The following is a 15,829-nucleotide window of genomic DNA, read 5'->3' on the forward strand; positions in this document are numbered from 1 at the left end:
CTGTGGCTTTGGGGTGAAATGTTCTGAAGATGTCAATTAATTCCATCTGGTCTACTGAGTCATTTAGGATTGATGTTTCTTTACTTTTTTTTTGTTTAGAGGATTTGTCCAATGGTGATAGTGGGGTATTAAAGTCTCCTACTATGATTGTATTGCTGTCAGTCTCTCCCTTGATATCCTCCAGGAGGTTTTTTTTTTCTGTATTTGGGTGCTCCTGTATTGTGTGCATATATGTTTACCAGAGTTATTTCTACTTGTTGGATTGCTCCCTTTGGTATTATGAAGTGGCCTTCCCTATCTCTTGTTATGTCCTTCACTTTGCGATCTAATTTGTCAGATATAAGTATTTCTACCCCAGCTTTTTTTTCAGTTCCATTTGCCTGGAAAACTTTTTCCATCCCTTCACCCTCAGCCTGTGTGCGTCTTTTTTTCTGAGGTGGGTTTGTTGTAGACAGCAGATATATGGGTCGTGTTTTCTTATCCAATCTGTTACCCTATATCTTTTTATTGGTGCATTTAATCCATTTACCTTTAAAGTTATTATTGATAGGTACTTATTTGTCGCCATTTTTATTCTTTACCCCTGTGTTCCTTCTTCACTTCCTATTTCTTTATTTTTACAGCAGACCCTTTAGCATTTCTTTTTTTTAAAATATATTTTATTGATTTTTTACAGAGAGGAAGGGAGAGGGATAGAGAGTCAGAAACATCAATGAGAGAGAAACACCAATCAGCCGCCTCCTGCACACCCCCCACTGGGGATGTGTCCACAACCAAGGTACATGCCCTTGACCGGAACTGAACCCGGGACCCCTCAGTCCGCAGCCTGACGCTCCACCCACCGAGCCAAACCAGCTAGGGCCCCTTTAGCATTTCTTGCATTGCTGGTTTGATGGTAATAAATTCCATTAGTCTTTTTTTGTCTGTGAAGCTGCTTATTTCACCTTCAATTTTGATTGATAGCCTTGTTGGGTACAGTATTCTTGGATTCAGACCCTTCCTTTGCATGACTTTGTATATTTCATTCCATTCCCTTTTGGCCTGAGGAGTTTTTGTTCAGAAATCAGTCGCTACTCTGATTGGGGTTCCTTTGTATGTAACTTTCTGTCTCTCTCTTGCCACTTTTAAGATTCTTACTTTGTCGTTGGTGTTTGCCAATTTAATTATAATGTGCCTTGGCGTCGGTCTTTTGGGGTTCATTTTGCTTGGGACTCTGTGAGCTTCTTGGATTTGTGTGGGTTTTTTCTTACCTATATGAGGAAAATTTTCATCATTATTTCTTCAAACAGGTTTTCTATTCCTTGCTCAGCTTCCTCTCCTTCTGGACCTCTATTATGCAGATGTTGTTTTGTTTTGTGTTGTCCCAAAGTTCCCTTAGGCTCTCCTCCTGCCTTTTAATTTTTTTTTCTAGAAGTTGCTCTACTTGGGTATTTTTTCCCATATTGTCTTCTAGCTCACTGATGCGGTCCTCTGCTTCTTCTAGTCTAGTCTTGAGGCTTTCTATTGTGTTCTTTACAGCAGCAATGTCATTTTTCATTTCTTCTTGGTTCTTCTTCATTTCCTCTGTGTTCTTGCTCATATTGTCGAATTTGTCTTCCATTCTTTTCAGCCACCTTATGACCATTTCTCTGAATTCTTTTTCTGGAAGGTTGCTTGCCTCCATTTCGTTTAATTCCTTTTCTGGTGATGCCTGCTTTTCTTTCATATGCGGGCTGTTTCTTTGTCTCCCCATGGTCTCTCTTCTCTGGGTGTCTGGTTATGTAGTTCTCTCTCTCCTGCGTTGATTTAAAAGCACAAAATACAGCACTACCAGGTACAACACACAAGGCACTGAACAGAAATGTATTCACGATATTAATAACCTCCAATAAAGGTGACCACCAGAGAAAGGCAAATTACGGGATAGGAGAGAAAGAATAAGAAAAAAAGAAAGAAAGGAAAAGAAAAAAAGGAGTGTCAAAATGAAATTGGGAAAAGGAAAAAAAAAGTAAGAGAGACAAAAAAGAGACTAAGAGAGAAAGGGGAACAAACTATATATATTGGGGATAAAACTCCAATAGAACAATTACTAATCCCAGGAAATGCCAGCAACAAGTACCTGGGGATTAATACAAACTACAACACCAACTAATATTGAGTGATGCAAGGGAAAACAGAAGCACAAAACAAACAAAAAAATAAACAAACAAAAGAAGAATAAGCAAAACAATCTCACAAAAAAGCATAAAAATTCAATATAATCAACATTCAAGCAAACAACAACCAAAGGCCAGAGAGAAAAACAATTTTTTGGATAGGTAAGACAGCGAAGAGAGAGGTGTGTATGGACTTGAAGCAGGGGATTGGAGATTAGATATGTAAGTAGGGTGAAATTTTAACAAGGGGTAAACAGAAAGAATAGGGAAAATCTAAAGCAGGAAAGGGGTAAGATAAACAGGACTCTGAAAAGGGGAAGGTTAGGAAGAGAGTGATGGCATAAAGGTAGATTTGAGATGAGTAAAACGATGCTAAAGGAAAGATGAAAATAGAATGTAGATCCCTAATCCCAAAATAAAATTAAGAGAAAATAAAATGACACTTAAAAAAAAAGATAAAATAGCAGTAGTAATAATACAGATTGAAAATAAAAATGTAATAATTAAAAAGATAAAATCAAGTGAGGAAAAAGGAAAAAAAAGTTAGTTTCTTGAGTAAAAGATGCAAAAAATGAAAATAAAAAAATAAAAAATAAAAATTAAATGTGGAGTAGTGAAGGTCATTCACTTCCTTTGTTGTTCTGTTTGGCACGCCTGTTTCTCAGTCCAGACAGTATTGCAGTTCCCTGCGTTCCACTGCTCTTCAGTGTTGTAAGCCAGTCCTGATTTTAAGCAGGCGGTGTGTCTTAATTTCTCGTATTCCTTTATTTTTGATTACACAAGAGTCAATTTGTGATTCAGCCCCTGGGTGGCAGTGTTTCTGGATTGACATCTGGGTCTATCTATGGCCTCTCTAGGCAGTGTTAGAGCCTTCTTTCCCTGTGGCACTCACTACCGGTTTGTGGGAGTGGGCTGCCTCAGAGCTGGCTCTCCGATGGTCACTCCCTGCTCTGATCCACAGGTTCCAGAAAAACACCTTCCCCTGCAGTCTCCCAGGGTGTCCCCAACTGGGCGATCCCATGTACTGGGCTTAGCAATCAGAAGCAAGGATTTGAAGAGGAAAAAGCCCAAGTGCGCAAACTCCGGTGCTGCGCGTAAGTCTGGGCAGCCGGCACACCCCTGAAATTCCCAGGGTGTCCCTGCACGCCAGATCCAAATGGGTTGCTTTTTAGAGAGCCCTTCTGTTAGCAGCTCTGAGGACCCCCTTCCACATTCACAGTTCACGCTAGCCCCAACAGCCACGGATTTTTCTAGGCACAGACATCCCTGGTCCTCCAGCTCCTGCAAAACGGGTGTTCCTCTCTCCCGCAGGGACCAGAGACCTCACCTTATCCCAGGCGAAATCTGACCTTTCCATGGTGAGTGTAGAGCTCCTCTGAATCCGTGTGTTTGCGCCAATTGGGGAGCGTTGTTCTGGGGCTCGCAGCTGTTCCGTGGGTGCCGCAGTTGTGGATTCCCAGGCTTCCGATAAGCTCCACTTTCCCGTTCAAGATGGCGCAAACTCTGTACCACGGTTTTTTAATCCACTTATCTGCTGATGGGCACTTAGGCTGTTTCTAAATCTTAGCTATTGTAAATTGTTCTGCTATGAACATAGGGGTGCATATATTCTTTCTGATTGGTGTTTCTAGTTTCTTGGAATATAGTCCTAGAAGTGGGATCACTGGGTCAAATGGCAGTTCCATTTTTCGTTTTTTGAGGAAACTCCATACTGTTCTCCACAGTGGCTGCCCCAGTCTGCATAATCACCAGCAGTGCATGAGGGTTCCTTTTTCTCTGCATCCTTGCCAACACTTGTCATTTGTTGATTTGTTGATGATAGCCATTCTGACAGGTGTGAGATGGTACCTCATTGTCGTTTTCATTTGCATCTCTCGGATGATTAGTGACTTTGAGCATGTTTTCATATGTCTCCTGGCCTTCCTTCTGTTCTCTTATGAAAATTATCTATTTAGATCTGTTGCCCATTTTTTGATTGGGTTGTTTGTCTTCCTTTTGTTAATTTGTATGAGTTCCCTGTAAATGTTGGAGATTAAACTCTTATCGGTGATAACATTGGCAAATATGTTCTTCCATGCAGTGGGCTTTCTTGTTGTTTTGTTGATGGTTTCTTTTGCTGTGCAAAAGCTTTTTATTTTGATGTAGTCCCATTTTTTTTTTCTCTTTAGTTTCCATTGCCCTAGGAGCTATATCGGTGAAGATATTGCTTTGGCATATGTCTGAGATTTTGCTGCCTGTGGATTCCTCTATGTTTTTTATGGTTTCCTATCTTACATTTAAGTCCTTTATCCATTTTGAGTTTATTTTTGTGTATGATGTAAGTTGGTGGTCTAGTTTCATTTTATTGCATTTATCTGTCCAATTTCCCCAACACCATTTATTGAAGAGACTGTTTTGACTCCATTGTATGCTCTTGCCTCCTTTGTCAAATATTAATTGAACATAATGGCTTGGGTCGATTTCTGGGTTCTCTGTTCTGTTCCATTGATCTATATGTCTCTTCTTGTGCCAGTCCCAGGGAGTTTTGAGAGCAGTGAGTTTGTAATACAGCTTGATATCTGGTATTGAGATCCCTCCTACTATGTTCTTCTTTCTCAGGACTGCTGCAGCTATTTGGAGTCTTTTTTTTTTTTAATCCCAGATGAATTTTTGGAGAGTTCGTTTTAGGACTGTGAAATACGCTGTTAGTATTTTAATGGGGAGTGCATAGAATCTATAGATTGCTTTGGTTAGTATGGACATTTTAATGATGTTGATTCTATGGTATGTTCTTCCATCTGTTTATGTCTTCCTCTATCGCTTTTTTCAGTGTCCTGTAGTTTTCTGAGTACAGGTCTTTTTTTTAATTTTTTTATATATTTTATTGATTTTTTACAGAGAGGAAGGAAGAGGGATAGAGAGTTAGAAACATCGATGAGAGAGAAACATCAATCAGCTGCCTCTTGCACACCTCCTACTGGGGATGTGCCCGCAACCAAGCTACGTGCCCTCGACCGGAATCAAACCTGGGACCCTTCAGTCCGCAGGCTGACGCTCTATCCACTGAGCCAAACCGGTTTTGGCTGAGTACAGGTCTTTTACCTCCTCAGTTAAGTTTGTTCCTAGGTTAGCTTAATGTTTTTGGTGCAATGGTAAATGGGATTTTTTAAACCTCTCTTTCTGTAAGTTCACTATTGGTGTATAAAAATTCCATAGATTTCTTGGCATTAATTTTGTATCCTGCTACATTGCCAAATTCACATATTAAGTCTAATAATTTTTTATGGAGTCTTTGGGGTTTTTTACGTACAGCATCATGTCACCTGTGAATAATGACAGTTTTTGTATTTTTTTCCAAATTGGATATCGTTTATTTCTTCTTGTTGTCTAATTGCTATGACTAGCACTTCTGGTACTATGTGGAACAGGAGTGGTGACAGTACGCATCCCTGTCTTGTTCCTGTTCTTAGGGGAAATGGTTTCAGTTTTTGCCCATTGAGTATGCTGTTGGCTGAGGTTTGTTGAATAAGGAAGGCTTTTATTATGTTGATGTATGCTCCCTCTATTCCACTTTGCTGAGGGTTTTTATCAAGAAAGAGTGTTAGATTTTGTCAAGCGCTTTTTCTGCATCAATTGATATGATGATGTGACTTTTATCTCTCAATTTGTCTGTGTGATGTATTATGTTTATTGATTTGTGGATATTGTACCATCCTTGCATCCCTGGGATAAATCCTACTTGGTCATGATGTATAAATTTTTCTGATGTAATGCTGGATCTGATTTGTTACAATTTTGTAGAGGATTTTGGCATCTATGTTTATGAGGGATATTGGCCTATAATTCTCTTTCTTTGTGGTGTCTTTATCTGGTTTTGGTATTAGGGTAATGTTGGCTTCATAGAATGAGCTTGCAAGTGCTGCTTCCTCTTTAATTTTTTGGAATAGTTTTAGGAGGATAGGTTTTAGTTCTTCTTTGAATGTTTGGTAAAACTCCCCTGTGAAGCCGCCTGGACCTGGGCTTTTGTTTGCTGGAAGCTTTTTGATGACTGCTTCGATTTCCTCCATAGTTATCAGCCTAGTGAGATTTTTGGATTCTTCCTGATTGAGTTTTGGAAGGTTGTATTTTTCTAGGAATATGTCCATTTCCTCCAGGTTGTCCAGTTTGTTGGAATAGAGTTGTTCCTGGTATTTTTTTTTTTTTACAACTAGTGGCCTGGTGCATGAAATTCATGCACATTAAAAGGGAATTAAGTAGAGGAAATATTTTAATATTGCTATTTGACCTTTCTCTATAACACAAGTATCAGAGATGAAAGAAAATTAGTAAAGTGTATATGGAAATCTCAAATCTTCCTCCTGTCGGTATCTGGGGCACACCACAAGCCCCAGTGTCAAGTCCCCACCCACCCATGTGTGCCTTGAAATCACTCGAGACCCAGACCCACTGACCCCACCCCCATCAAACCCCACATTAGCTGGAGTTGCAGCCTCAGGTCCCCCGGCCCGGCACTGGGCAGAAGGCACAGCCTAAGGTGCCCCATCAAGCCCCGCTGGGTGGGGGGTATGGCCTCAGGTCCCCCAGCACAGCCTCTGGTCCCCGACCTGGCCTCTAGTCCCCTAGCCTCAGCACTGGGGCAGGGGGCATGGCCTCAGGTCCCCCGGCCTGGCCTCAAGTCCTCCGGACCCGGTGTGATGGCGTGATGGCATGACCGCATGATGACCATTTGCATATTAGCTCTTTATTATATAGGATACTTTGTATTTCCGTGGGGTCTGTTGTTATTTCACCTCTTTCATTTCTGATTTTGTTTATTTGGGTCCTCTCTCTTTGCTTCTTGATGAGCCTGGCTGGAGGTTCATCCATTTAGTGTATACTTTCAAAGAAAGAGCTCTTGGTTTCATTGATCTTTTCTATTGTTTTTTGCTCTCTGTGCCATGTATTTCTGCTCTGATCTTTATTATCTCCCTTCTGCTCACTCTGGGCTTTTCTTGTTGTTCTAATTCTTTAAGTTGTAGAGTTAGATGATTTATTATCATTTTTTTTCTTGTTTTAAAGGTAGGCCTGTAGAGCTATAAACTTCCTTCTCAGGACTGCTTTCACCGTGTCCCATAGATTTTGGATTGTTGTGTTTTCATTATCATTTGTTTCCAGGATGTTTTTAATTTCTTCTTTGATCTCTTTGGTAACCCAATCATTGTTTAATAGTATGCTATTCAGCTTCCAATTGATTTTTTAATTGTTTTTATTGTAGTTTATTTCTAATATTATGCCATTGTGGTCTGAGAAGATGCTTGATATAATTTCAATCTTCTTGAATGTGAAGAGACTTTGCCTGTGACCCAATATGTGGTCTATCTTTGAATATGTCCCATGTGCACTTGAGAAGAATGTATATTTACTGGCTTTGGGATGAAATGTTCTGCAGATGTCAATTAAGTCCATGTGATCTAGTGAGTCATTTAGGATTGCTGTTTCTTTACTGATTTTTTTTGTCTAGATGATTAATCCAGTGATGTCAATGGGGTATTAGAGTCCCCACTATGATTGTATTGTTGTCAATCTCTTCCTTGATATCTTCGAGGAGGTTTTTTTTTTAATGTATTTGGGTGATCCTGTATTGGGTGCATGTATGTTTATCAGGGTTATATCCTCTTGTAGTACTGATCCCTTTAGTATTATGAAGTGGCCTTCTTTATCACTTGTTATGGCATTTTCTTTGAGGTATATTTTGTGATATATAAGTACTGCTACCTCAGCTATGTTTTTTTTTTTTCATTTCCATTTGCCTGGAAGATATTTTCCCATCCTTTCACGTTCAGTCTGTGTGAGTCCCTTGTTCTAAGGTGGGTCTCTTGTAGACAGAAAATGTATGGGTCATGTTTTCTTATTCATTCAGCCACTCAATATCTTTTGATTGGATAATTTAGTCTGTTTATGTTTAAAGTTATTATTGATAGGTAGTTTTTTGTAGCCATTTTTATTTTTTGTGCCTGTGTTCCTCCTTCCCTTTTTATTTCTTATTTTTATACCATTCCCTTTAGCATTTATTGCATTGCTGGCTTGGTGATTATAAATTCCCTTAGCCTTTTTTTATTTTATTTTATTTTTTTTTGCCTGTGAAGCTCCTTATTCCCCCTTCAATTTTGAATGATAGCCTTGCTGAATGTAATATTCTTGTATTCAGTCCCTTGCTTTGTGTCACTTTGTAAACTTCCTTCCATTCCTTTCTGTCCTGATATATTTCTGTTGAGAAATCATTTTATAATCTAATGGGAGATCCCTTGTACATAACTTTCTGTCTCTCTCTTGCAGCCTTTAAGATTCTCTCTTTGTAAACTAGAAACACTAATCAGAAAGGATATATGCACCCCTATGTTCATAGCAGCACAATTCACCATAGCTAAGATTTGGAAACAGCCTAAGTGCCCATCAGCAGATGAGTGGATTAAAAACCTGTGGTACATACACAATGGAATACTACCTGCGGTAAAAAAGGAGTTCTTACCATTTGCAACAACATGGATGGAGCTGAAGAGCATTATACTAAGTGAAATAAGCCAGGCAGAGAAATATAAATATCACATGATCTCACTCATTTATGGAATATAATGAACAACATAAACTGATGAACAAAAACAGATCCAGAGACAGAGAAGCATCGATCAGAACGTCAAACCTCAGGGAAGGTAGGGGACGGTGTGGGTAAGGGGGAGAGATTAACCAAAAAACTTATATGCATGCATATAAGCCTAATCAATGGACACAGACAACAGGGGGGGTAAGGGGATGAATGGGGAGTTGGGGGGAATTGGGGGAATAAGGACACATATGTAACACCTTAATCAATAAAGAAATTTAAAAAAAATTCTCTCTCTGTCGTTAACAATTGCCATTGTAATTATGACGTGTCTTGGTGTGGGTCTTCATACCATTTCTACTCTTAAATATATTTTGCAATGTATTGGTGAAAGTTATGCCAGGTGTACATGCACAGAGTTTGGAATAGGACTCTTATGACCAATCCACTCTAACATTCTCCCCTCCATAAAATTTTGAACTGCTTTTTCTTTTTTCTTTTTTTTCTTTTTAAATATATTTTATTGATTTTTTACAGAGAGGAAGGGAGAGGGATAGAGAGTTAGAAACATCGATGAGAGAGAAGCACCGATCAGCTGCCTCCTGCACACCCCCCACTGGGGATGCGCCCGCAACCAAGGCACATGCCCTTGACCAGAACCGAACCCGGGACCCTTCAGTCCGCAGGCCGACGCTCTATCCACCGAGCCAAACCGGTTTCGGCTGAACTGCTTTTTCTTTATTAAAACAAGAGACAGTGGGCATTTCCATGTCACATTTATTGGGCCATGATTCAATGCATTTGTCAGCCAATCATCCCTATAAGCTTTTAGAGCCTTTTCTAACCACCCACTCTGAAAATTTAAATACAGAGTCTCTGTCTGGTGAGCTAAAATTAATACATTCCCTCTCATCCAAATTTATGTACCTTGTAACATTTTTCCCAACATTAATTATTTCCACACATATTCTATACTTTCCTGCTTGTGTAAATTATTATACTCGTGTAGTTCTTCCAAAGAGTAGCACATTTCCTCAAGTCTCAACATTTCATCCTGCACCTTTAATGTCCTGCTGAGAGTTGCATCTATTCAAGTTGGCAACTGCCACAGGAGACATCACAGCCATTATTACCCTTGTGTGCTTCCTCTTTTTTGCACACTTTTCCTGTCCATGACAAATCATGAATTATTCTAGTTTCCTTCCTTATCAGTTACAACTGTACTAGGAACCTTTCCAATTTTCCTCATATTTTGTTGAGCCATTGAAAAAGAATAATCTGTTCATGTCCTGAATCTCTTCAATCTGATTCTGGATATAAATTAAGTGATGAGCAAGAGCATATCCTTGTCTGCTGCAGGGGACCACTTGGAAATTTTTCAGAATCTATGTTATCACCACAGACATGGGAACTAGAATGCAGGAAACCCATTGGATTGCCCAGTGCTCTTCACTCCCCAGCTACTGAAGCTATAGCCCAGTACTTGGAAATTGCCTTGCTTGGCAGGAGTCTGGATTCAGAGCTGGGTTTGATAACATTATGAATCTTTTTTTATTTATTTTTCTAAGCACTCCTCCTCACTAACCATCTGATGGCTAACACCATGCTGCCCATGTTCTATTACCAAGTCTCAGGTGATTATCCCCATTCTGGTTGAACAAATGGTAGACAAACAAAAATATGTTTACCAAAAACAGAAGAATACCTTCTTTTCATGAACAAGAGTGGGAGGTAATGCGGTTAATGATATTAAATAAATGTCATATTATGACTTTGTAGTACGACATAGCATAATCCATTGTGTGCTCACCTCCCAAAGTCTAGCCTCCTCTGTCCTCTTGTATTTGACCCCTTTACCTCCTTTCCTCCTTCATGTTTATCCCCTCTTGTACTCACCATGATTTCATCTCTATGTGGGAGGTTTTGCTTGTTTGTTTGTTTGTGGTTTTACATTCCATATATGAGGGAACATATAGAATGTGCCACTTTATCTTATTTTTTTAAATAGATATATTTTTTATTTATTTCGGAGAGGAAGGGAGAGGGAGAGACAGAGATAGAAACATCAAGATGAGAGAGAATCATTGATTTGCTGCCACCTGCACGTATCCTACTGGGGATTGAGCCTGCAACCTTGGCATATTCCCTTGACCAGAATCGAACCCAGGACCCTTCTGTCCACAGGCCAATGCTCTACCCACTGAGCCAAACCTTCTAGGACCACTTTATATTCTATATATATATATATATATATATATATATATATATATATATATATATATATATATTATTGATTTTCTACAGAGAGGAAGAGAGAGGGATAGAGAGTCAGAAACATCGATGAGAGAGAAACATCGATCAGCTGCCTCTTGAACACCCCCTACTGGGTATGTGCCCGCAACCAAGGTACATGCCCTTGACTGGAATCGAACCTGGGACCCTTGAGTCCGCAGGCCGACGCTCTATCCACTGAGCCAAACCGGTCAGGGCCACTTTATATTCTTGATTAATGAAATCCTCAACTGTGAGAATTCACTGTTATAAACAGTATATGCGACACAAATATCTGTATTTCATGCCCATTCTTTGAGAACTGTCTAAGAAACTTCTGCCCAAATGTCATTGGGAATGATCTTCCAATAATGTGTCTTTCATGCCTCTGACTACAATTGCAAGATCATGGCTGGAGCCATGAATCAGAATCTGATTGCAAATCTGGTCATTTGTCATCCAAACAAAGAGAATGAGGCCCCAAGCTCTGCCCATTGCTATGGTTTCATTACCACTGTCCTTCACAAATATCCAGAATAGCCTGTTGTATCGCAGCAGTGCAGTTTCTGGTTGGATATTGACATCATGCAAAGCCACTCTACAACTTTCCTTCCTCTGTCAGCAGGTCATAGGGAGCCTTCCATGAGCCCACAAATCTAGGCTGAAAGAAGGAATTGTTTTTGGGCAGTAGGGCCCAAGGGCAATTGGGCCACCTCTTATATAACAGCTCTGATCCTCCAAGGTCCCGTCATGTATGTACTATTTTAAATTCATGTAGTCTTCCTGGGTGTGGCCTCTTTCGGACTTCATGAGTGACATCTCACCCAGGTCACAACAGACAGCCAGGTTGCATGGTAACTTAGTGGCCCATAGTTAAGCACTTCCTTTTTGAAACCCAGATAACTCTTTCAGAAAAGTCACAGGCCATCATCAGCATGAGTACAGCACCTTGCCCTCACTATCTGACTCTTAAGGTTAGGACTGCTTAGGCCTAAGGAGGGAATGGAAGCCACCAGTGATACCCAAGTGGACCTCAGCCAGAAATCTTGCCCCTTCAGTCCTCTAGGGACCCTGGATCTCTATGGGGCTTGGCCCCTAAAAACTTACTGACTCTTTAGAAGTCTCTAAGAGAGGCCCAGGGCCAAGGTTGACAGGGCCCTGGGCCTTGTTAGGAATCTCTGATAGAGAGACCAAGGGAGTAGTGTGCCAAGGGCCTCCTAAGACTCGCTGAGAGAGAGGCCCAGGGCCCAGTCTGCCATTGCTTAAGACTTTGCCTGTATTCTCCCTGAGCGAGGCTCGGCCTTTGGTGATAGGTTCAGCTATGTGGGGCTAGGCTGTGCTCTCCAAGTGTGGAGGTTTGGCTCAGAGGCTGCGATTCTAGGCTAGACTTTGAGTGATGTCATGCTGCACATTGAAAGTCACAAAACCTTGGGAAAGAAAAATGGTGGCAGAATAGACAGACAGGTCCCGAACCTTGTCCCAGAGCAGATTGAAAGAACAGCTGAGGGTCACACAGGGAGTATTTGTTTGCGAGTTAAGGGACAGCTGTACTCCAGGAGAAGGTGGGGGACTGCTGGACAGGGTTCCCCTGACCGGGCAGCCCCCACTGCTGCTGGGTCCCCTCCTGGAGCGACCGGCTCGGACACAGAGATCATGCCATCTTGAAGGGGAAAGTGGATGTTATAGGAAGCTTGAAAATCTACAACTGCGGCAACCACCGAACAGCTGCGAGTCCCCAGAACACCAGTCCCCAATTGGCGCAAACACGCGGATTCAGAGGAGCTCTACACTCCCTCAAAAAAAAACACAGATTTTGCATGGGATAAGGTGAGGTCTCTGGACCCAGTGGGGGAGAGAAACGTGCACACCGCAGGAGCTGGAGGACCGGGGGAAGTAAGTGCCTAGAAAAATCCGTGGCAGTTGGGGCTGGTGTGATCCGTGAATGTGGAAGGGGGTCCTCAAAGCTGCTAACAGAAGGGATCTCTAAAAAGCAACCCATTCTGATCTGACGCAAAAGGACAGCCTAAAAATTTTAAAAGTGTGCCGGCTGCTTAGACCCAAGGGGGAAAAGGGGTCTGTGCAGACTTGCCTAAAGCCCTGTTGTTTGCACACTTGGGCTTTTTCCTCTTCAAATCCTTGCTTCTGATTAATAAGCCCAATACATAGGATCACCCAGTTGGGGACACCCTGGGAGACTGCAGGGGAAAGTTGTTTTTCTGGAACCTGGGGATCGGAGTGGGGAGTGACCGTCAGAGAGCCGGCTCTGGGGCAGCCCACTCCCACAAAACGGTATTGAGTGCCACAGGGAAAGCAGGATCTAAGCACAGGCTAGAGAGGCCATATAGACCCGGAAGTCAATCCAGAAACACTGCCACCCAGGGGCTGAATCACAAATTGACTCTTGTGTAATCAAAAATAACAGAATATAAGAAATTAAGACACCGCCTGCTTAAAAATCAGGACTGCCTTACAACACTGAGGAGCCGTGGAATGCAGGGATCTGCAATATTGTCCTGACTGGAAAACAGGCATGCCAAACAGAACAACAGAGGAAGTGAATGACCTTCACTGCTGCACATTATATTTTATTTTTCATTTTTTTTTCATCTTTTACTTAAGAAAGTAATTTTTTCTTTTTTCCTCACTTGATTTTACCTTTTTAATTATTACATTTTTGTTTTCAATTTATTACTACTACTATTTTACCTTTTTTTTTAAGTGTCATTTTATTTTCTCTCTATTTTACTTTGGGATTAGTGTTCTACATTCTATTTTCATCTTTCTTTTAGCATCGTTTTACTCTATCTCAACCCTACCTTTATGCCATCATGTTCTTTCTAACTTTTCCCCTTTTGGTGTCCTGTTTCTCTTACCCTTTACCTACTTTAGATTTTCCCTATTCTTTCTGTTTACCCCCTGTTAAAATTTCACCTTACTTATATATCTAATCTAGAATCCCCTGCTCCCAGTCCATACACACCTCTCTCTTCTCTGTCTTACCTATCAAAAAATTGTTTTTCTCTCTGTCCTTATGTTGTTGTTGTTTGCTTGAATGTTGATTATATTGATTCTTTATGCTTTTTTGTGAGATTGTTTTGCTTATTCTTTTGTTTGTTTGTTTGTTTTTGTTGGCTTTGTTATTGTTTGTTTTTTGTTTTTTTTTGCTTCTGTTTTCCCTCACCTCGCTTGATATTAGTTGTTGTTTGTAGTTTGTATTAATCTCCAGGTACTTGTTGCTGGCATTTGCTGGGATTAGTGGCTGTTCTCTTGGAATTTTCTCCCCATATATATAGTTTGTTCCCCTTTTCTTTCTTAGTCTTGTTCTTTTCTCTCTTACTATTTTTTTCCTTTTCCCAATTTAATTTTGGCACTCGTTTTTATTTATTTTTATTTATTTTTTTATTTTTCCTCTTCTTTCTCTCCTATCCCCTAATTTGTCTTTCTCTAGTGGTCACCTTTATTGGGTGTTCTTAATATTGTGAATACATTTCTGTTCAGTACCTTGTGTGTTGTATCTGGTTGTGTTGTATTTTGTGCCTTTAAATCAACACAGGAGAGAGAGAGAACTACATAACCAGACATCCGGAGAAAAGAGACCATGGGGAGACAAAGAAACAGCCCACATATGAAAGAAAAGCAAGCATCACCAGAAAAGGAAGTAAATGAAATAGAGGCAAGCAACCTGTCAAGAAAGAATTCAGAGAAATGGTCATAAGGAAGGGGTGGGCAAACTTTTTGACTCGAGGGCCACAATGGGTTCTTAAACTGGACTGGAGGGCTGGGAGAAAAGCATGGATGGAGTGTTTGTGTGAACTAATATAAATTCAAAGTAAAGGAGCGGAGAAGAGAGCAAGAGAACGCTCCACTCTTTCGGCTCTGCGGGCAGGATAGAACAGCCGAACGGGCCGGATCCGGCCCGCGGGCCATAGTTTGCCCACGGTTGTCATAAGGTGTCTGAAAATGGAAGACAAATTCAACAATATGAGTAAGAACCAAGAGGAAATGAAGAAGAACCAAGAAGAAATGAAAAATGACATCGCTGCTGTAAAGAACTCAATAGAAAGCATCAAGAGTAGACTAGAAGAAGCAGAGCTAGAAGACAAGGTGTGAAAAAATACCCAAGTAGAGCAGTTTCTAGAAAAAAAAATTAAAAAAGAAGAGGAGAGCATAAGGGAAGTTTGGGACAACACGAAACAAAACAACATCCGCATAATAGGGGTTCCAGAAGGAGAGGAAACTGAGCAAGGAATAGAAAACCTGTGTGAAGAAATAATGACAGAAAACTTCCCTGATATAGGGAAGAAAAAACCCACACAAATCCAAGAAGCTCACACAGTCCCAAGCAATATGAACCCCAAAAGACTGACGCCAAGGCATATTATAATTAAATTGACAACCACCAAGGACAAAGTAACAATCTTAAAAGTGGCCAGAGAGAGACAGAAAGTTACGTACAAAGGAACCACCATCAGACTAGAAACTGATTTCTCAACAGAAACTCATCAGGCCAGAAGGGAATGGAATGAAATATACAAAGTCAGGCAAAGGAAGGGTCTGAATCCAAGAATACTGTACCCAGCAAGGCTATCAATCAAAATTGAAGGTGAAATCAGGAGCTTCACGGACAAAAAAGGACTAAGGGAATTTATTACCACCAAACCAGCAATGCAAGAAATGCTAAAGGGTCTGCTGTAAAGTATATATATATATATATAAAGTGCAGAAGGAACACAGGGGTAAAGAATAAAAATGGCGACAAATAAGTACCTATCAATAATAACTTTAAATGTAAATGGATTAAATGCCCCAATCAAAAGACATAGGGTAACAGATTGGATAAGAAATCAAGACCAATATATCTGCT

Source organism: Plecotus auritus (assembly GCF_963455305.1).
Source record: "Plecotus auritus genome assembly, chromosome: 4".
Taxonomy (NCBI): Eukaryota; Metazoa; Chordata; class Mammalia; order Chiroptera; family Vespertilionidae; genus Plecotus; species Plecotus auritus.